Source organism: Panthera leo, chromosome E3 (genome assembly GCF_018350215.1).
Source record: "Panthera leo isolate Ple1 chromosome E3, P.leo_Ple1_pat1.1, whole genome shotgun sequence".
Lineage (NCBI taxonomy): Eukaryota > Metazoa > Chordata > Mammalia > Carnivora > Felidae > Panthera > Panthera leo.
The window spans coordinates 20271107-20294108 of NC_056694.1; positions in this window are offsets into that span (position 1 = coordinate 20271107).

The window sequence follows — 23002 nt, forward strand, 5'->3', positions numbered from 1 at the left end:
CAGATTCAGCCCTCCTCTGCCTTCTCGTGATACCCAGACCCTCAGCGGATTGGACGATGCCCAGCCACCCAGGGGAGGACCATCTGTTTTACTCAATCCACCAATCGAATGCCAAGCTCTCCCAGAAAGAGCCTCACAGATGTACTCAGAAACAGTGTCTAAGTAGGCAGCTGGGCATCCCGTGGCCCCGTCAGGCTGACCCCTGAAATTAACCATCACGGCTTCTGGGGCGGGGGGGCTCCTCCAATGCCCAGGTACACGGGAGTCCTGTGTTCAAAGTCAGGCTCGGAGTCAGGAGGTCTGGGTGGAGCCTGAATGCTCCCAGGCAACCAGCTTTAACCAGCTCCCAGATGATGCCACTGGTCTCCCCACTTTGGGAGAGCAGGTTGGGGACCCAGTCTCAGACCACAAGGAGAGGAGGGCCCTGATGACGAGTCTGGGGCCCTGAGAATGGTCTCGGCCGAGGTAGGCGTCATCCTGAAACGCTGAGCCGGCCCGGGGCCGCCATCAGGCTTAAAGAATTGCAGCGGAATTACCTGTGGGTGTCGCGCAAGGTCCTTGGAGGGCGCTGCTGTGCCTGAGAATCTATGAGATTCAGGGTCACGGCCTAACGCTTCTCTCTTCTTCCTCGCCCCGCACACCCCTCCCTCGCCCTACCTGGGCCCCGTTTTGGAGCCGGCCCTCTGAGGGTCCACGTGAATGGGTTTCGGGACGGGCTGTAAAGCTGGAGGCAGAGATCACACGGGCTTTTGCTCTCACCCCAGACTCTCTCTCCGGTTCTCTCTCCCAGCTAATGAGATTCCCGCCGGATGCTGTCTCCTCCGGGCTGCCCTTTGTCCCTGTGGCTGCACCAAGACCGAGCAAAGCAGGTGCCCTCGGTTTCGCTGCAGCCGCAGACAGGCAAGAAGGTCAGCGGTGTGTGCAGGAAGGGAGGCGATGCCTTCCAGGGACATTAATTTTTCAGTTTGTGTATTCGGACGTGTGGCAGCGTGAGGCTGACAGGCTGCATCACTGGCCCCCATCAGCCTCAGAGCTGAAGGGTGGCTCCGGATTTAGAAGACGCTTGAGTTCCGGCGAGGCTCACCTGGCTGCGTCCTCCGCAAACAGCGGGCAGGACAGCAGGGAGGCGGCCGGCTTGAAGGTGTCCCCCGCCCCCACCAGCGTCAGACGTGCTCTGTGCGGCATGCCTGTCACTTTCGGAGGGGTGGATCGTACTATGTCCAACACAGAGATGAGAACACTGAGGTCGGGGTACACTGCAGTCAATGTCCTACAACTATTCTCTTCGATTCAGCAAATATTGATGAGAAACCGCCTCACGCAGGGGAACGTTCTGGGCCTTGGGCACCCCAAGCCGGGCACCGTCTCTGTCTTGCAGGGTCACGGTTGAGGAGACCAAACACGCGATGACACGGCTTACTGAACTAATTCACGCTGAGAAGCAGACCGTCGTGGGGCAGAGAAAGAGGACAGATAGAAGTTTACTTTAGGCAGCAGGTCCCCGGATGGCCTCTCTGAGAAATCACTGAGCAGACCAGTGAAGGCTGTGATAAAAAAGGATGGGGATGGGGATGGGGAGAACATTCCAGCAGGGTGCGCATGTGCGCGGGCTGTGAGGGAGCAAAGCCCGGAGAAGCCCAAGGGCCTGGAAGAAGGCCCATGTGGTCAAAGGAAGGATGAGGCTGGAAGACGGCAGGAGACAGACCGTAGGTCCTTGCAGACCATCGTGAGGTCGCGTTTTCTTTGGCACGAAACCCGTTAAGGTGTGGGATTCCGCCTCAGGTCCTCGAGATTTCGAAGACTTGATTTTTTCCCACTACAGCGATGGTTTTCAAAGATCTGTTGGCAAAGTAGCAGAACCCTTTTAATCAAATGAAGTCTTAGGAAGATCCCCCTAAAACGCAAGACAGAGAGGAGATGTGTCGATCCAGCCGAAACAAGGGCTTGCAGGACCCCGTCTCTCTACTTTGCCTCTTTCTCGACCCCTGCACTGAGCCCTGAGACGTTAGAGCTCACCGGAGGTAGGGAGACTCGTGCATTCACGCCCTCCCTCACTTTTTAATTCAGTTGACAGATATTCATTATCCGAAGCTAAATCTACTACTGGACTCCATTCATTACCCGGATAAATCGAGATCTACTATTGGTCTGTGTCATCTGAGGCGATACATTACTTATGTGCGATTAAGGCAGTTTCAACTGAATTTTTCTGCATTTGCAGATGAATTAGGGAAAGCAGGGCCGAAAACAGAGATTCCCATCCAAAGGGAAGGAGCAGACTGATGAGTTCAGGAATGAAGTCCGTGGAGACACAGCCAAAGAAGAAACAAAGGAAGATAAAGCTTGAAGTGCACGGTGGTCTGATTCATAAGGAGGGCGAAGCAGAGGGCTGTGCCTGAAGCCGGCTGGGGGGTCACGGTTCCTCCGAGATCAGTGCTTTCGTGAATTCCAAACGTGTTTATTGAGTATCTACTAAGTGCCAGGAGCCGTTCTACGTGCTAAGGTACAACGGTGGTTGCCAACAAAGCCTTTCCCGCATGGACTGCTGAGGAGACAAAGATGATAAACTTTAAAAGTAATTGGGGCGCCTGGGTGGCTCAGTCAGTTGAGCGTCCGACTTCAGCTCAGGGCATGATCTCGCAGTTCGTGAGTTCAAGCCCCGCATCGGGCTCTGTGCTGACAGCTCGGAGCCCGGAGCCTGCTTCGGATTCTGTCTCCCTCTCTCTCTCTGCCCCTCCTCTCCTCTCTCTTTCTCTCTCTCTCTTTCTCAAAAATAAATAAACATTAAAAAAAAATTTTAATAATAGATTAGGGGCGCCTGGGTGGTTCAGTCAGTTCAGTGTCCGACTTCGGCTCAGGTCATGAGCTCGTGGTTTGTGGGTTCGAGCCCCGCGTCGGGCTCTGTGCTGACAGCTCAGCTCCCTCGGATTCTGTGTCTCCCTCACTCTCTGCCCCTCCCCCCCGCACGCTCTGTCTCTCTCTCCTTCCAAAATAAACATTAAAGAAACTTTTAATAAAAAAAATTTTTTTTTAAAGAGACCCTCAACTTTATTTTGACCTTGGGGTCAGAGGACCTAAGTACCAGGCAGGCTGGGTGCTTTGCACCCATCAGCTCGGTGAGAGTTCGGTGGTCAGAACGCTACTCTCAGAGTGAGGACTTTGTAGATACGAGTGGTTTCTACCCCTGACAGGCCTGGCTCTCCCGGTCAATCATGTGTAAAATGTCAGCCTGGCCTTCCTGTGAGTGTTTAGAAACAGGCTGAAGAGCCCTTGATGAGAAGCTGTTGGGGGTTTTGTTGTCTGTGAAAGGGTTTGTCCGTATGCCTGGCAGATTATTACGGGTTTTGTGTTTGGTTTGTTTTTGTGGTTGTTGTTTTTCCCTTCCAGACAATGAGAATCTTGTTTTTGCAGACAGAGAGGAACGCAAACAGGTGCCTGTGGGCTAGGTACGTCAAGTAACTTAACTGGAGGCGTGTTGTGTTTGGGGAAGCAGCCTGGCGTGGCCACACGGCCACGGGAAGCTGCCGGAAACCCTGGCACGTGCCAGACTCTTTTGGCCTAACGGCCCTTTGGTTTGGAGAGCGGAGGATGTGGCTTCTTTCCCTTCCGGGACTGAGACACCCCCACTGCACACCGGAAAGAGCGCCACTGCTCGAAATCCGTAGCTGTGGGAGCATATCCCACGCGGTAGCAACCAAAATGATTAGCCCCCGGTGCCGGGCGCCCGCCTGACCGTGGTACGTTGTGAGGACTCGTTCGATCCTGCGGCGACCCCATCAGATAGGCCCTGTTGTTAGAAACCCATTCGGTGGGGCGCCCGGGTGGGTCGGTCGGTTAAGTGGCCGACCTCAGCTCAGGTCACGATCTCACGGTTCGTGAGTCTGAGCCCCGCGTCGGGCTGTCTGCTGTCGGTGAGGGGCCGGCTTGGGATTCTCTGTCACTGCCCTTCCCCAGCTCATTCTCTCTCTCTCTCTCTCTCTCTCTCAAAACAAATAAATAAACTTAAAAAAAAAAAAAAAAAAGAAGCCCATTTTGCACCCAAAGAAACCGAGGCTAGTTTGCCAACAAAATTGATGAACATGGGCTTAAATGCTATCTTCTACTGCCCAGGACGGCTGGGGGGGTCCCTCCTTCCAACATCCGGGGGACTAGGGACTGCAGCTCCCCAGGATGGCCAGCACCCTTCCCAGTATTTCCGGGCGGATTCAGGGAGGGAGACGCAGACAGGAGTCTGCCTGTGCTTCCCCGCAGGTGCCCCCGTCTGTAGCAGCTGAATCTGGCAGCCGGAAGCAGGCGATGAGTTTTCTTCCTCTGCGCCTCTTCTTCCTTCTCACCCCTCCTCCGAGCAACTCCGAAGAAACCCTCGAGCTTAGGTAACTGTTTCTGGGAAACTCTAATTGCCCCGTTTGCTCATATGAGCGCGTGCCTCTCGGTGCCAGATGCCGTGCTGTTAGCGTGTATTGCTGCCTTGGGAGGTTTTGCCTGGTAAGCAATTGCTTGGAGGGTCCTGTCTCTTGCCTGTGAATTTTTTTTTTTCTTTTTTATCATCGTGTGGAGGTGGAGAACAGGCCAGGGCCCTGACAGCATTGCCCAGGGCCCGCGTGTCATTGGCCACATTTTCTGGACGCCTCTACGGGGACCGCAGCTCACGCCCGCCGGTGCAGCTTTTGGCTCCCCGGCCCCGGTCTTGCCTTCTCTTATCCACTGGGCGGGCCAAGGGCGTAGGGATCCTTCTGCACGGACCTCTGGCCATGCCACGCACCAGTTGAACCACCTCCCCCCCACCCCTCCCCGCCGCCATCATGTCTCGCCGACCTGGGGTCAGAGTCCAGACTCCCTTGCAAAGGTGCGAGTTTACCCTCCCTGCCTGAGCTACTGTTTTATTCTCCAGCCTCATTTTTTTGCCATATGCCCCCCACCCAGTTGGACGGGACCTTGAGCCGGACCCTGGTGCCAGGCTCCGCTGAGGACGGGCCCTCCCCACCCTCCCTCCCTGCACCTTCACTGGCCTCAGCTGTCATCGCTCGCTGAGACCCCGAAGCTCTTCGGTCCCATTAGGAACCTTCTCGCCCCTCCTCTGCTCCCTGAGGCCTGTGGGCTTTCCCAGTCGCTCCCCGGGGGACCCTGCCTCCTCTCCTCATCTGCTGCCCCCTCTGAACCCTAATCTCTGTGAGGGTAGCGATCCGTGGGCATCTTGCTCCCTTTCGTATCCGCAACACCTGATGCCTCCTGCGACAAAGATGCTCCGCAGGGATTTGCTGAACGCGTAACTGAGAATCACGTGCCCTGGGCCCCATCCAGTGACTGGCAGGCCCCCTCCTCAGCTGGTGCGCCCGCTACCCATCATTCCTTCGTCTGGCTGCAGACCTCATCCGTGTCCTGCAAGTTCAGCAATTTCCTTTTGCGTTCCCTTTGCTGACCATCCGGGCACGCCGCGTGGATTCTTCCTGGAGGGAACGGCCCTCCCACACGGGCAGGGTCTTCTCTGTCCGGCCCACTGTGGCATTCTGGGGCTTGGCGCTTCGTAGGGGCTCCCTAAACGGTTGTGGGGTGAGCGAAGACCTCAGCGCCGTTCCCAGAAGAGCCCAGGGTCCACACGGCGTGCCAAGCAGGAGCCTACACTTCCTGCGGCTCCGTGTGTATGGACAGAGCTGTTCGTGGCCTCCCGGCTCCACTCATGGAAGTGCTCTGCGGGGTCGAAGTTTTCCCAGGGCGTCACCGCCCCTCTCGGCAACCGGTGACATTCACGTTCCTGAGCCCGGGAGACGCTTCCTCCCGTCTTCCCTGCGGTGCCCACCCCTCCTCCCAGCGGCCACATCCTAGGCCACTCATGAGACCCCGGCTCCCTGCGAGAGGAGAGGCTTTAGCTCTTAGGAGAATTGTCGCAGAGATTAGATGCTGTCAAGCCCTTTGGCATCGGCTCCTGTCGAAACACAGGAATGGAAGTCACGTTATCTCTTCGGAAGGCGTTTGCCAGCTTCCAAGAGCCATCATCTGTCCCGGAGGACTGACTCGTAGGAGGACGGCGAGGAAGCCTGGGCGTTCGGCAACGTCTTCGCCGGTGTCTCCAAATCGCCCGACATTTGCCAAGAAGAGGGAGATACTATCACTCCTGTTTATGGATTGTGGGGCCTCATCTCCAAACCCCCCTGGTACCGAGAATTTCCTCCAGAGGGTCTTCTGGGTGCCTGGGTGGCTCGGCCGGTTAGGCATCCGCCCCTTGATTTCGGCTCAGGTCAGGATCTCACGCGTTCGTGGGTTCAAGCCCCGCGTCGGGCTCTGTGCTGGCAGCGCGGAGCCTGCTTGAGATGCTCTGTCTCCCTCTCTCCCCGCCCTCCCCCACTCGCACCGTCTCCGTCTCTCTCGACAGAAATGCATGCACTTAAAACAAAGAAGGTGAAATCAAGAGGGTCTTCTACAGTGCTAGCGTGATGCAGCCAGACAGCATCCTTTCCAAAAGGGGCAAAACTCTGCCTCTGCGTCACCTGTGGCCAAAAAACGACGATAAGGAATAATCCGCGAAAGGTGCCAAAGAGCATTCCCTTTACGAGGGCGCTAAAACGGGGTGAAAACAATGTCAAAGCATGAGGAGGATGTGAGATGAGACATACAATGAGTTGACTTCAGTTGAAGACAGGTCTGGGCTCCAGACACAACGTGACCGCCTTCTAGAAGCCGTCGAATTCTCCACCCCTGACACGGGGGCCGGCTTGCCGTGCGTCGTGGCCAAGTGGCTGGGACGGAAGTGACGGCAAGCCGCTGTGCCGATGCCCGACAGGTGTGTGTCCCCTCGCCTCTGCCATCGTCAGGAGAACATGCCTGCGCCAGCCTGCTGGGGGAGGAGAGGCATGTGGAACAGAGCAGGATCACCCCCGTCGCACAACTGACCCACCAGGTAAGGGGGCGAGACCATCAGCAGAACCACCAGCTGACCCTCAAACGACTCTGCATCCATGGTAAATAAATGTTTTTATATGCCAGTGAGGCTTTGTAGATGTTTATTGCGCACTACTTTGTGGCAGTAGATAAGGCAGGTGAACATATTTCGGCCAATCAGAATCGGGATGGAGACTGGCTGGAACAATTAACACAGAGGCATTTGTTTTTCTGGAAACCCAGAAAGCTGGAAAATACCAGGTCAACTTAGGGAAAGCCTGCCTGAGACTGAAGCCAACACAGGAGAATTGAGATTTAAATGGAAAGGAAGAATCCTGACTGTGTCTTTAGAGCTCCTGGATCCAGCCATACCTGAAACAGCCATAAGTAGACTTTTCAGTTCAATGGAATGATAACTTCTTATTCTTTTTTTTTTTTTTTTTTTTTTTTGGCCAGAATGAACTTAAGTTGGAATTTTGACTCCACTTGGGTTGGAGTTTATTTTGCAGGAAAGAGAGTCCTGATCAGGGAAGTATAAAAAATTTAGAGTATTGGGGGAATCACTGAGTTGCGAATGTGCTTCAGCTAGAAAGACAGACTCTGGGAAAACATTGTTGTTCCCACGAAGTTCCAGGGGGTAACAGAAACAGCGTTTTCTACGCTTCTTTGTGCCTTTTACTTTCTAGGGTGCCGGGGGCTTGGTGAGTACGTTTGGCACCTCCCCGAATTGCAGAGGCAGCGAGGAGAGCTGCCCCCACAGGAATTCACCAGAACCTGGAAACAAGCATGACTCAGTCCTTACCTGGGTTCGGTGACCACAAGGACACAGCAATTCTGAGAAAGACTCACCAGATTGTTCTCTGTGTCAGTGATTTAACTCATTTCGTGGATGACAGAAGCCAAGCATTCTCAGTCTGAAGGAGACGGCAGAGACAATGTTGCCAAGGAGCCATCACGACATGCAGAGAAAGAACCGGAAACAGGGCAAGGGTCAAGGGCAGTGCTGCTGGAGTCTGGCACTGAGCGTTGGAAAGAAGAGAGGCCTTGGGGTCAAAGACTTGGCAGTTTGAACCCAGGCTCTGTTCCCTATAAATGTAGCCCCTTCGGGCAAGTTGCTTGACTTTCTTGGGCCTCCATTTTCACTCCTGTAAAATGGGGCTAACGTGTCACACAAGATGAAAGTTAGTTGCTCACAGAAGAATTCTGTTTAATCTATGGAGATGTTCCACTTCAGAAGGTGGGGGTTAACCTTCCTCCTTTCCTGGGATTCCCCACTGAGGGTGGGCTTGACTTAATGGCTTGCTCCCGAAGAATAAAGTCTGGAAAGAGGAAAAATGGTAACCAGAGAGGGGAGAAGCTTGGGAAACAGCACCGTGACCAAGTGATGAAGGCTAATGTTCTGTGTGCCCCCAGATATGATGTGATGCTGGGGGCACCTCACCTCCGTGGACTTCTTCCCCCAAACCCCAAGCTCCAGTCTAATCATGGGAAATTCACCAGACAAACCCCGATTGGAGGACATTCTACAAGACGCCTGGCCAGTACCCTCAAGGTTGTCAGGTCACGAAAAGCAAGGAAAGACTAAGAAATTGGGACAGATCAGAGAAGGTAGGGGGAAAGGGGATGGTGAAAAGCAATGGAGTACCTCTGATTGCCTCCTGGAACAGCAAGAGGTATTATTAACAGGAAAAAAAAAATAACCAGTGACATCGAAATGGAATCTGGAATTTAGTTAATACTAATGCACCGATGTTGGTTTTCCGTTGTGACAAATGCACCGTGGTGATGTAACATGTTAACAATAGGGGACACTGGATGAGTATATACGGGAAGTTTCTGTAGGGTCTTGAAGACGATTCTGCAAATCTAAAGCTACCAAAAAAAAAAAGAAAGAAAGAAAGAAAGTACTTAATATATTTTTAAATCGAAGATCAAGTTGGTCTTAGCTTTGTCGTAGGCATCTGCTCCATTTTTTGTTACCCACAAGACCTCAAGTCTTCAGATCCTCAGTCTTTGGGATCAAGAGATGAACTCCAGAGCGAAACATAGCCCGCAGCAGATTCCGGGACACCGCTCTGCATCGTCCACACAATGGCTGAGCCTCCCCCGATGGAATTTTCTGCTATGCTTTCCTGAGGAACTCATCATGCAAGCAAAAGTTCCTCCAATTATCTGTTGGCGTAAAGTCCTCCAGATTCAAAAGTATGCAGCTCACATATCTGGGTGAAAGTCAAGAGTTACAATCAGTGCCATTTATCGAGCACGTCCTGTGTGCCAGGCACCTGTGTGCACACGTCCTCCTTTCATTCTGGCAGCTACACGGTCTCAGGGGAGGAAACAGAAGCTCAGAGAAGTTGAGGGCCTTTTCCGATGTCACACAGCCAGAAGGGGAAGAGCTACCATTTGAACCGACGTCTTTCTGGGTCCCCAGCATGTCTCCTTAACCTTGAAGCCAAATTGTTTTCATGCAGGTTGTTAACATTGGGGAGGTCCTTCAGGTATTATTCAGTATCTGGTACATCCTTTTTAAAAATTTTTTTTTAATGTTTTTATTTATTTACTTTTGAGACAGGGAGAGACAGAGCATGAGCAGGGGAGGGGCAGAGAGAGGGGGAGACACAGAATCCGAAGCGGGCTCCGGGCTCCGAGCTGTCAGCACGGAGCCCGACGCGGGGCTCGAACTCACGGACCGTGAGATCATGACCTGAGCCACCCAGGCGCCCCAACGGAAGCCCATCTTTAATCAAAGGTGATTTTTTTAAAGTGGCTTTACTGTGTTTGCTTTTTGCTTTTTGGTTTTGTTGTTGTTGCTATTGTTTTCTTTTTAAATCGAATTATGTGCCAACATGCGAAATAGGGATATTTCACTTTCAAACGTCAGATTCCGAGTTTCCTGAGATGAAAAACAAAGGCTGGGTCTCTGTGGCTGCTGCAGCTGAGTCCTACCTGCCCAGGTAGATGAGGCACACGCTCTTCAGTTAACTATTTCACTCCTCTGGTTTCTTGGTCTGTCCCCTATAGTTGGCAGGACTTGATTTACATCTATGGGAGAGAAAAGTGCCATTCAGAGTAGGATCAGGGGTCGCACAGCAAGAAAAAGTGAACATTCTGGTAGGTCCTCCCTCATGTTAGAATCAGGGGTCCAGCCCGGGGCCCGGGTCTCTGTCCCTTGGCTGGCTGGCTGTCCTGTGTCTCCTCTGTGACTGACCCTATCCCAGCCTCCTGTTGGCCACATTCTCCGTGTGATGTCTTTCCCCTTTAATCAGCCCAAGGGAGGCTGCCTGCTCTCATGGTATTTTCACAATTCACAAAAAAGCCTCGTTCTGATTCTCACAAAATTAATAAGGGTTAAACCCGTCCTCTCAGGAAGATGGAAAGCTAGTTGGAGTTTTTTGAAACTCAACTTCATTTAAAAAGAAAGAAAGAGAAGGAGAGAGGGAGGGAAGGAGAGGGTGAGGAAGAACGGAAAGAAGGAAGGACGGAAGGACAGGTGGAAGGGTGGGTCACAAATCTAACAGTGTCACGTCTATGATGGATATCCCTTGCCTTGGTTAGTCCTGACTGAATTCCCACCACCAATAACCCTCCCTCATCTTCTCCAAGAAAAGGAAGCAGAAGTGTGAGATCACCTTCCCCGTCCAGTTCCTAAGCCAGCCCCGATTTACGGCAGGACACGGAAGAGACTCCCCGGGAGCTTGATGTCATGGTGAGGTGCCAGGGGATCTCAAATCCTCTGTAAGAAGAAAGAAAGAAAGAAAGAAAGAAAGAAAGAAAGAAAGAAGAAAGAATAGAAAGAAAGGAGAGAAGAAAAGAAAGAAAAGAAAGGAGAGAAAGAAAGAAAGAAAAGAAAGAAAGAAAGGAAAGAAGAAAGAAAGAAAAGAAAGAAAGAAAGGAAAGAAAGAAAGAAAGGAAAGAAGAAAGAAAGAAAAGAAAGGAGAGAAAGAAAGAAAGAAAGGAAAGAAGAAAGAAAGAAAAGAAAGAAAGAAAGAAAGAAAGAAGAAAGAAAGAAAAGAAAGGAGAGAAAGAAAGAAAAGAAAGAAAGAAGAGAAAGAAAGAAACAAGAAAAGAAAGAAGGAAAGAAAGAAAAGAGAGAGAGGGGAGGGAGGGAGGGAGGAAGGAAGGAAGGAAAGAAGGAAAGGGAAATGACAGGACAGGACAGGAAAGGAAAGGAAAGGAAGAAAAGAAGGAAGGAAGGGGGGGGACAGAAGAAAAGGAAGGAAGGAAGGAGGGAAGGAAGGAAGAAAGGAAAGAAGGAAGAAAAAAATGTATTTTTGTAATTTTTCGTGCCATACATGAAAATGAAGGGTGAACAGACCATACCTTCACAGTTTATAAGACATTGATAAAATAAACACACGTCTGTGCACTTCCTTTTTAGGAAATGGAAAATTTTCTGGACCTTAGCAACTCCACATGCCTATCTGATCCCATCTCCCCCCTTCTCCCCCAGCAAGGCAGTCGTTTCCCTGACTTTTGTGTTATGATTCTACTCGGTCATTCATTTTTAATTTTTGATTATGAAAATGATCAAATATGCAGAAAATTAGAAGGCGTACTACATTTCATAATTGAATATGATTCACCTGCCGCTGGATTCCAACAGCTTTTTAACATTTGGCTTTTTTTGTGTGTCTTTTTTTTTTTTTTTTGCCTTTGCCTCACCTTTCCATTGGCTGAGCCATTATTTAAGGATTTCATTTTGTAAAGTACCTACTGTATATAAAAACAGAGACGCTGGCGTGATGGACCCCACCAGCTTCAGCACAGACAATTCTGGGGACAATCTCAAACCACCTGTTCCCCCAGTCACTCCATGCCTCTTACGCCCCAGTCCTGGATTGCTTTGAGGCAAATCCCAGACGTTGTGTGATTTCACCTATAAGTAGTTCAGTCCGTGTCTCTGCGAGATATGGGGCCCCTGGGTGGCTCCGTCGGTTGAACGTCTGACTCTTGGTTTCGGCTCAGGTCATGATCTCCCGGTTTCGGGAGTTCGAGCCCCACATCGGGCTCTGTGCTGACTGTGGAGCCTGCTTGGGATTCTGTCTCCCTCTTTCTCTGTCCCTCCCCCACTTGGCATGTCTGTCTCTCTCAAAACAAATAAATAAAAATACAAACACGATGTCACTATCATACCTAAAATAGTGAACATTTTCTAAATAGTACCCAATACTCAGTCCGTGCTCAGATCACCCGAGCTCTGCCCTCCCACCACCCCTCCCCCCCCAACCCCGCCTGCTTCCTCTTGTCTGTTTTTACAGTTCTTATCATTGAATTGGGATTCATCCGGGGTCCCCACAGTGGATTTGACTAATCCTTGCTCTGGGTTTTCTCTTCCGGTTTTGGTGTGTCCTGCTTTTTGGTTTTCCACTGTGTTTCTTTGTTTCAAGAGCCCAGGTCACTTCTCTTGTGCAACTTGCCACATTCTGGGTTTTGCTAAGTCCATTCTGTGATGCCATTTCACACATTCTTCCCTCGCTTTACCTCCTGTAAACTGGGAGCGAGCTAGGGAGGCTTGATGGAATTCGGGTTAGATTTCTGGCAAGAGTATTCTGTAAGCAGTGTTGATCGGGTTCATCATCGGGAAGCCCTTATGCCCGGTCGTCTCCTTTGATGATGTTAAGTAGATCCTGGAGTTAATTTCTATAATCTACCCGTTAGAAAGTCTCCAGTGGCTTTTCACCTAATAGGTTTAACCTATTGGCAATCATTCTGTGAGACTTAGGCTCAATCATTTTGACGTAAGTTCCCACCCCAAGCCACTTTATCTTTAAATACTTAACAGCTTATGGCACACATTGCCAAAATTATTGGGATTCTGTCTGCCTCATAACTCAACACCATCACCCAACCCAATAAAACTGATAACTACTCTCTGTCCAATATTTAGCTCCTGTTTAAAAGTCTCCCAATCGTGCCCGTTTGTCTTCTGATGGTTTTTAAATTTGAGAATAGTTTAAGATTTACAGAGAAATAGAAAAGGTAGAGCAGAGAGCTTTCTTACCCCCCACACCTTCTTGACTTAGTATCGTCCTTTGTTTTACAATGAGTGAACCAGTCTGGGTACGTTGTTACCAACTGAGGTCTGTACTTTATTCAGATTTTCTGATTTTCCCTTGAAACTTTTTTCTGTCCCTGAGTTATCCCGGAGACCACATTATACTTAGTCCTCACTGGGGGACTCATTAGGTCCATCGTGTCTCATTAGGGTCCTTGTGGTCATGACAGGTCCCATTTGGTTTTTATTTATTTATTAAAAAAATTTTTTTTAATGTTTACATTTATCTTTGAGACAGAGAGAGACAGAGCATGAGCGGGCGAGGGGCAGAGAGAGAGGGAGACGCAGAATCCGAAGCAGGCTCCGGGCTCTGAGCTGTCAGCACAGAGCCCGACGCGGGGCTCGAACCCACAAACCGCGAGATCATGACCTGAACCGAAGTCCGATGCTCAAACGACTGAGCCACCCAGGCGCCCACCCCATTTATTTATTTTTAATGTAAATTCAAGTTAGTTAACAGTGTAGTCTTGGCTTCAGGAGTAGAGCCCAGTGATTCATCTCTTACATACGACACCCAGTGCTCATCCCAAAAAGTGCCCTCCTTAGTGCCCGTCGCCCATTTAACCCATCCCCCCACCCGCCTCCCCTCCAGCAGCCCTCAGTTTATTCTCTGCACTTAAGAGTCTCCTATGGTTTGCCTTCCTCTCTGTTTTTATCTAATTTTTCCTTCCCTCCCCCTGTGTTCACCTGTTAAGTTTCTCAAATTCCACATACGAGTGAAGTCATACGTCTTTCTCTGAACGACTTATTCACTTGGCATAACACACTCTAGTTCCATCCACGTCGTTGCCAATGGCAAGATTTCCTTTTTTTCATCTCTGAGTAGTATTCCATTGCATATATATGCCCCATCTTCTTTATCCATTCATCTGTTGATGGACATTTGGGCTCTTTCCATACTTTGGCTACTGTCGATCGTGCTGCTATAAACATGGGGGTGCATGTGTCCCTTGGAAACAGCACACCTGTATCCCTTGGAGAAATGCCTCGTAGCGCCATTGCTGGGTCGTAGGGTAGTTCTATTTTTAGTTTTTTGAGGAACCTCCATACTGTTTTCCAGAGTGGCTGCACCAGCTTGTGTTCCCACCAGCAGCGCGAAGTGTTCCCCTTTCTCCGCATTATTTTCGGAAGAGCACCTCCCATAGGACCTCGGAGAATGCCCCACACTTCAGCTGTGTCTGTGCGTCTCCTTCGGTGACCTTTGGCTTGTTGCGGTATCTCTTGCTGTGCCAAACGCTAGAAATTAGAATTAGAGGCATAATTACACCCAGAGAAATCCTGTTGCCTGGACTAGTTCGTAGGTGAGGCTGCGTCCTCGGGAGACGGCCTCGCATCGTGAAGGGGGAGGACGGAAAGGACCGACGGGCAGAGATGAGAAGGCTGTGGAGGCAGTGGCCGTGGTCTTCATCTCTCCCCAGTTCAGGAGAGGCTCTTCCCAAGCCTCTCGCATCTTGTCTCTCTTTCCTCGAACCCCCCTCGACAAAGTTAACCCAATGCGAAATGTTAATTTGTATGTCTGGGAAGGTTAGGTCATCTCATTTTCTCGTCTTAGACCGTCGCCGGTGTAGCTGGATGAGCTGACCAGAGGATTACCCCGGAAAGAATTTACCCGTCGAAATCTACGCGTGTTCGACGCACGTCTCTGTGTTTCTCGGGCGGTTTGAACACCTCCGTGCAATGTCTTGACACATCTTTGGGAGGGTCTCAGGCCGAACGTATGCTTCCTTTCGCTCACGTAAAAAAGTCAGTGCACGACGCTGGTGGTACAGGAAGCTACACAGAGGATGGGGGCGGCCTAGAACAAACGCGCACACACGAGCGCGTTTATAAACAGCGGAATCTGAACGCTTCGTGGATTGTATCAACGATGCCAGCTTCCTGAGTGTGCTGGTGTCTTACAGGCAGGAAAGACGGCCACACAACGGAGGGTAGATTGCAGGGCGCAGGGGGCCTCCTGGTACCATGTTTTGCAAGTTCTTACGAATCTATAACTTCTCCGAATAAAACATTCAGACAATTGACTGGAATGATGCGTGTCTTTTTTTTTTTTTTTTTAACGTTTATTTATTTTTGAGACAGAGAGAGACAGAGCGTGAACAGGGGTGGGGCAGAGAGAGAGGGAGACACAGAATCTGAAGCAGGCTCCAGGCTCTGAGCCGTCAACCCAGAGCCCGACGCGGGGCTCGAACTCACGGACCATGAGATCATGACCTGAGCCGAAGTCAGACGCTTAACTGACCAAGCCACCAAGGCGCCCCCAATGTTTGTTTATTTTTGAGAGAGACAGAGCACAAGCGGGGGAGGAGCAGAGAGAGAGGGAGACACAGAATCTGAAGCAGGCTCCAGGCTCCGAGCTGTCAGCACAGAGCCCGACGCGGGGCTTGAACTCACAAACCGTGAGATCATGGCCTGAGCCAAAGTCGGACGCTTAACCGACCGAGCCACCCAGGCGCCCCTGGAATGACGCGTGTCTTAATTTCGTGGCCGATGCCAAGGGAACAAGACGAAGAAACGAGTTAAAATTTCAGGGCGGGGGGGATGAGATGCAATTATCGTTATCTGCAGGTAATATGCTGTCTCCTTAGAAAATTGGGTAACACACGCTTCGAACTAATGCAAGGGTTCAGCAAGGTACGATATAAAAGATTAATAGATCCCATTCCCAATAATACCAGCCAAAACAAATGGAAATACAGAGGAATAAAGAAAGACAAGAAAATACCTAGGAATAGACTTAACTCGCGTTGCCCGAGCCCTATCAGAAGGAAACCACAGCATTTATTAAAGGGTGCACAGGATGAATAAAGCAAATGAAACAAGAAACAGAGATCTGTATTTATTATTTGCAGTTAAAAAGGCAGCCAATTTTCCTTGGTTGTGCTATAAAGGACATTAGCAGGCAATTGGTGAAATTTGAGTAAGATCTGTAGATGAGATAATAGTGATGATTCAGTGTCATTTCCTGATTTTGATCACCGCACCGTGGTTATGGAAGAGAATGGCCTGGTTTTCGGGAAATTCACACTGAAGTATTCAGAAGCTGTCTGTGGAGGCCGCCGTAACACGACGTCACAGACTGGGGGGATTGTGAAGGGCAGAAATTTCTAGCTCACGGTTCTGGAGGCTGGAAGTCCACAGTCAGGGGGCCAGCGTGGTCAGGTTGTGGTGACCTGGAAACTCTTGTGTCCTCGCCTGCTGGAGGGAACACAAACATTCGATCTAAAGTGGAAGTGAAGGGGCGCCTGGGTGGCTCAGTCGGTTAAGTGTCCGACTCTTGGTTTTGGCTCAGGTCATGATCTCATGGTTCATGGGATCGACCCCCACATCAGGCTCTGCACTGACAGTGAGGAGTCTGCTTGGGATTCTCTCCCTCTCGCTCTGTCTCTGCCCTGCCCTAGTGCATGCTTTCTCTCTCTCTCTCTCTCTCTCTCAAAAATAAAAACTAAAAAAAATAATTGAAACAAAAAGTATAACACATTTGCAACTTTCAAACAGCTCAGAAGCTTCTACTAAATAACAGTAATATGTATGCTTATCTACATATGCATATGGTGATGTCAGTATATTTAGAGCCAATAAGAATATTATTTGTGGAATCTGGGTGAAAGGTACGCAGAGAATCTTTTCAAAACTTTTACAACTTTTCTGTCATTTGAAATTATGACAGAATTTCATATTGTTGTATGAAACGGATATATTCAATTCATATGAATTGAACTCAATTTGTATTCAGTTTATATTGCTTAAAAAACCTTACACCTTAAGGGGTGCCTGGGTGGCTCAGTCGGTTAAGTGGCTGACTTCAGCTCAGGTCGTGATCTCGCGGTCCGTGAGTTCGAGCCCCGCGTCGGGCTCTGTGTTGACAGCTCAGAGCCTGGAGCCTGCTTCCTATTCTGTATCTCCCTCTCTCTCTGCCCCTCCCCTGTTCATGCTCTGTCTCTCTCTGTCTCAAAAATAAACGTTAAAAAAAAATTAAAAAAAAAAACACCTTACACCTTAAGAGGTTTCAGCTTTTAAGCAACAACCTTAAAAAAAGAGTAGCCAACAGAAGAACAAAAAGGAATAATGAAATGATAAGGAATTATAAGTAACGATGAAACAGGAAGCTGGGGAAGAAGGAGACAGTGTCGTGTAAGTGAGCTAAATTATAACAGTTAATATCAAGGAAACGAGTATTTTCTAAATATGGGATATTAACAAATGTAAGTGTCTCTATCGTATGAGATAAGGAGGTAACCATCAGGAGAAATATAAGCCCAACAACTTAGGAGGGAATCCATGGGTCGCTACACGTAAGATGCAGGGGAGAGGGGGTGGGAGCTCTTTGCTACAGTATCATTAATTCTTTGGATCTGTTTTCTCACTCATGCATGCATCCTGTTGATAAAAATTACAGTATTGGTGAACAAGCAGAGGACGAATGGTTCCATCACTGGCTCCGGGAGAAGTGATTCAAAAATAAAAAGGTAACACATTTGGGGAGACCTGGGGAAAAAGAGAAATGCGGGCTTGCTGGACAGAGGGTTCGGCATCTCTGGAGAACGACACGGCAGACGTAACCTCGTCCAGGATGTTTGTGCTCCCCTCTCCCCACCAGCAGGCCTCTCCGACTTTGTCCCCAGGTGAGGGACACAGATGGTGAAGAAAAGATGTGGGCAGAGATTTCCCTGGCAGCTGTGGATAAACACGGTGACAGCAAATCTAAACACTCAATACCAGGGCATTGACTTAAATAAACTCACAGCACCTCTGTGAAGTAGGCTTGAAATTTGAGTTTAGCAGGCTATTCAACAGTGAGAGAAGTCATCAAGATAAGCTCTTTATTTAAATTTGTTACCAAATAGGGCGCCTGGGTGGCTCAGTCGGTTGAGCGTCCGACCTCGGCTCAGGTCATGACCTCGGGGTTCGTGAGTTTGAGCCCCGCGTCGGGCTCTGTGCTAACAGCTCGGAGCCTGGAGCCTCCTTTGGATTCTGTGTCTCCCTCTCTCTGTCTGCCCCTCCCCTGCTCACACTCTGTCTCTCTCTCTCTCTCTCTCTCTCTCTCTCAAAAATAAATAAACATTTAAAAATGTTACAGAATAGCATTTCTTGTATGGTGTTTGTATTTCTTTTTTAAATGTTTATTTTGAGAGAGAGAGAGAGAGAGAGAGAGAGAGAGAGAGAAAGGAGGAGCAGGGAAGGGGCAGGGAGAGAGGGAGAGAGAGAATTCCAAACAGACTCCACGCTGCCAGTGAGGCAGTAAGGAGCCTGACGCGGGGCTTGCCCCCACGACTGCGAGATCACGACCTGAGCCAAAATCAAGAGTCAGCAACTTAACTGACTGAGCCACCCAGACGCCCCGTGATGTTCATATGTTTTAAAGGATGCATCCTTACACACCAAAAGAGTGGCATTCAGTACAACAGAATATCACCAGGGCTTATCTCTTACGTGGTAAATTATGAATGGTGTATGTGTGTGTGTGCATGCGTGTGTGTGTATGTGTGTGGGGGGCCGGGGGGGGGGTCTACCTGTGCCCGCGGGTGTTTAATTGTAATACGTTCTTACTTTTTGGCCATCAGGAAAAATAACTCTCCAAGCAAGAAAGGTCTTGTGCTGAAAGGAGAGGTGACAGAATAGGGTGGGATATTTCTCCCCCTGAAAAACGCCTCAGGGGTCCGTGCGTTACTTCAAACGCCTCCCCCGACGTGCCCGCGTAACCAAGTGAGACGGGCGGAATGGCAGAATCCGCTGTGCCCGCACCAGCCATGGGTCTCAGTTGGGTGGGAAAGCCCTTGCTTGCCATCTGGCCAAACCATGTAATCAAAGCCAGGAGGTTCCTCGATTCCTCCCCCCCCCCCCCCCGCCCCCGACAGGACCGCGAGGCGGCCCGCACTCCCGCGGATCACCGGTGCTCCCATTTGAAGCCATGAAGCCAAGAGTCCCTTGTCCAGGCCAATGCGACGCTCTCTCCTCTCCTCCTGCTCTCGCTCCTTCATGAAACAGTTCATACCTTTCACCACGTGCTCGAACGTCCCCCCACCCTGTGCCAGGCACTCCGTCGGTGCAGATACGTCCTGTTGAATAAAACAGACATGGTCTTCCCTTACAGTCCGGTAGAAGAGACAGACGACTACATGAATATACGGCTTCAAATGATCAAAGGAGCAACAATGTAAAGGAAACTTACACGCCGATAGGACATATGGGGGGGGCCAGGGAGTGGGGGGCGCACTCGTTCTGTTTCAGATACACACCTGACCTCACCGTTACTGAATGCCAACCTCAGGGCCTTTGCACTTGTGGTTCCTCTGCCCGGAATGCTCTCATCCAGCTATCTGCACGATTCACTCCCCTGTTACGTTTGAGTTTTTGTTTAAAAGTCACCTCCTCAGAGATGTTTTCATTGAGTACGTCATCCAATATGTCCCCCGTATACACACATATACACACACTGTCTTTCTTCATAGCCCTTAGTGCTTTACATTATACGTATACGTGCATATACATACATGTGTGTATGTGCATGTGCATATATGTGTATGGGCACACTCATATTTTACTAAATCGAGCACATGTTTGTTGAGACCCTATGATGCACCAGGCACTATAGCAGGTGTCGAGATTATGGAGATGAAAAACCATGCCTGCCCTCACAAAACATTCATTCTAGCTCCGGAAAACAGACGCCAAAAAAAAATTTTTTTTTTTAACGTTTATTTATTTTTGAGACAGAGAGAGACAGAGCATGAATGGGGAGGGGCAGAGAGAGAGGGAGACACAGAATCGGAAGCAGGCTCCAGGCTCTGAGCCGTCAGCCCAGAGCCCGACGTGGGGCTCGAACTCACAGACCGCGAGATCGTGACCTGAGCCGAAGTCGGACGCTCAACCGACTGAGCCACCCAGGCGCCCCAAGACGCCAAATTAATTAGGCATATTTTCAGGTTGAGATAAGCTGCATGAGGCCAGCTTAAAATAGACTCCAGGTTTTGTGAGTGACAGAAAGGGGGTATCAGGGGCACCTGAGCGGTGCAGTTGGTTGAGCATCCAACTCTTGATTTCGGCTCAGAAGACCATCCCAGGGTTGCAGGATCGAGCCTCGCGTCGGGCTCCAGACTGAATATGGGACCTGCTTAAGATGCTCTCTCTCTGTCTCTCTCCCTGTGCCCCTTCCCCAGCTTGTGCTCTCACTCTAAAATAAAAAAAAAAAATTGGGAGTGGGAATCAAAGGGTGCTCTGAGGACGTGACATACGAGCAGGTGCCTGGAGAGGTGAAGACAGCAGCCATGACAGCAGCCAGGGAAGGTGCTGTCCAAGTGGAAGGCTCTGGAAAGGCAAGGGCATGGAGGTGGGTGTTTGAGAATCAGCAGGGAGGCCGGCGTGCCCGGCACTGGGGGCGAGATGCTGTGCAGGACAGGAATAGATTCCGAGCCTTGCAGCTGTGGTAAGGACTTTGGAAGTCATTCCGAATGAGAGGGAAAAACCACACGGGGAGATTCAATCTGGTTACTTTAACGTCAACTTATTGAAGTGTAATCTCCATACCATCAAATATTCCCAGTTCAAGTACACAGTCCAGTACATTCTGCCAGCTCTCCACACCTCCGTAACTGTCTCTCCAGTTGAGATACAGAATATTCCCATCCCCGGGGAAGGTTCCCTTGTGCTGCCTTTGCGGTCAACCCCCTCCCTCCGCTCTAGGCAACCACGGGTCTGCGTTCTGTCACCTTAGATGAGCTTGCGCTTTCTAGATCCTCAGATAAACGAATGATACAATGTGTCATCTTTTGGATCTGGCTTCCTTCACTTGGCACGATGTTTTTGAGATTCATCCACACTGTGACTATCACTGCTTATATGTGTGTGTGTGTGTGTGTGTGTGTGTGTGTATGTGTGTGTGTGTGTGTTTCATTACTAAGGAATATTTCATTATATGGATATACCATAATTTGTTTTTCTATTTATCTGCGGGTAGATACATATTTTGGTCGTTTCCAGCTTTGTGCTGTCTTGAATAACGCCGCTATAAGCTTTCACATACGGGTCTTTAAATGAACATATGTTTTCATTTCTGTTTACGTGCACACCTAGGAGTGGGGGGGGGGGTTGGGCCATATGGCCAGTGTAGGTTTAATTTATAAGGAATCGCCAACTGTTTTCCAAAGTGCTTGGACCAGCAGAGGGTAAACACAAGAGAGTACTGAGCAAAGTGCTGGCCTGGGAGAAATACATGGTCAAATTTACAGTTAAAAATACCACGGCAAGTAAAAAAAAAAGGGGGGGGGGGCGTGGCGCCGAGGTGGCTCGGTTGGTTGAGCGTCTGACTCTCGATTACGACTCAGATCGTGATCCCAGGGTTTGATCGAGCCCCACATCAGGCTCAGGGCTGAGCATGGAGCCTGCTGGGGATTCTCTCCCCTCCCTGGGCCCCTGTCCCAGCACCCCCCTCCCTTTAAGATAAAATTTAAAAAATATCACTGCAGCTGCTGGGTAGGGGATGGACAGAGAATGAGGACAGTGGCACATCTCCGGAATTTGCTCGCGGGAGGTGATGGGTGAAGCGATTCCACAGGCGGTTAGCACGCAGAGGCATTGAGACACTTGCCCAAGGTGGCACATGCAGTGAGCAGAGAAACCAGGAGGCGCCCGTATCCTTGTCTGTCCTGGGAGTCCAATCACATGTACTGTGTAGACTCGTCCCCTTACACCTTCTGGACATCTCAATACCCCTATCAGAATATAAAACTTTGGACTGTGAGTAGCCTGTTCTGCAAGCTTTCCACAAAATGGGCATTTCTAATAAATTTTAACTTGATAAACGAGCGATGTCTTGCAACGCGAGTCCTACGTGACGCCCAGCGTCACATGATCACAACTGAGCCAATGGTTCTTGAAACTGGTTTTGCTGCACAAGCGCTTTGGATTACAAGCCCGTTTCCAGAACGAATCGTGCTCACAAACCAAGGTTTCGCTGTATTCTGAGTTTTATATATACGCAATATCTTACATATAAACTTTGTATAAATATACATCACTATCAACCTCTCTCTCTCTCTCTCTCTCTCTCTCATCTATAGCATTGCCTTATCTTAAGTACACAAAACACTTCCCAATTATTTTTAGGAACAGTTTGATCTCTTACGTGCTCTAAAGCCAAGCATTAGAAAGCTTCATCCTCTCAAGAAACGTCCATCACTGAGGCATTCTGGGCTCAAAGAAATAAGAGTTATCCTGCCGGAAGAGATTCCTCGGGCTGTACCTGTCTCCATCTCCCTTCCTGCACAGGGGTCCCGCTCCCGACTCCCTGTTCAGCTGGGGACTTGTATTGCGCCCCCCCCCACCCCCCACGGTCTCCCAAGAGACCACATCCAGACTTTTCATCGCCTATTTGCACTCACGGCATCTGGCTTTGAGCAGGATCCGGAAAGTAGAGGGCTGGTTCTGAGGTCCCCCTGTTTCCTCTTCCTCCGGGAAGCACACCTGGGTTCCAATTTCCAGGCCTCTGTGCAGTGAGCACCATGTAGCTAAACTCGGCCCCAGGGGATGTGGGCAGAAGTGACACGTGGCATTCTTCCGCGTGCCCATAACACCGTCCCGCATAATCATCCACCCCGCCAGCGAAACCACCTGCTACGCCTCCCCAGGACGGAAGCAACCTGAGCCCCTGAATGTGGGGCACAGACCCTCGTCGCCCGGGAAACAAACTGCCGCCGTTGAGCCACCGCCATGGTAGAACCGTTTGACCCCGCGCGGCCGGTGGGCCTCGCCTTCTTTTCCTTTGAGCCTGGGTTTGAGGCTCTCGCCGCGTCTTGGTGGCCTGACCCTGTGGTTCAACTTGGCCCTGCCCTGCTCAGCGTCCGTAGCGCACGATGAACACAGGGCGCTCGGCGTCACCTTTCAATCTCGTTTACACGTTCCATTCGCTTCCACAGTGTTTCCTGGTTGCGAAAGGAGGAGGGGAGTACTCGTTTTCTGCTATTTAATGAGAAGGTAAATAGCTAGGGGCTCTAGAACAGGATGAAAGGGACACTCACTTTTTGCTGTGTACCCTTTCATATTTTTTTTTTTGCAATCGGGACCATGCAACTCATT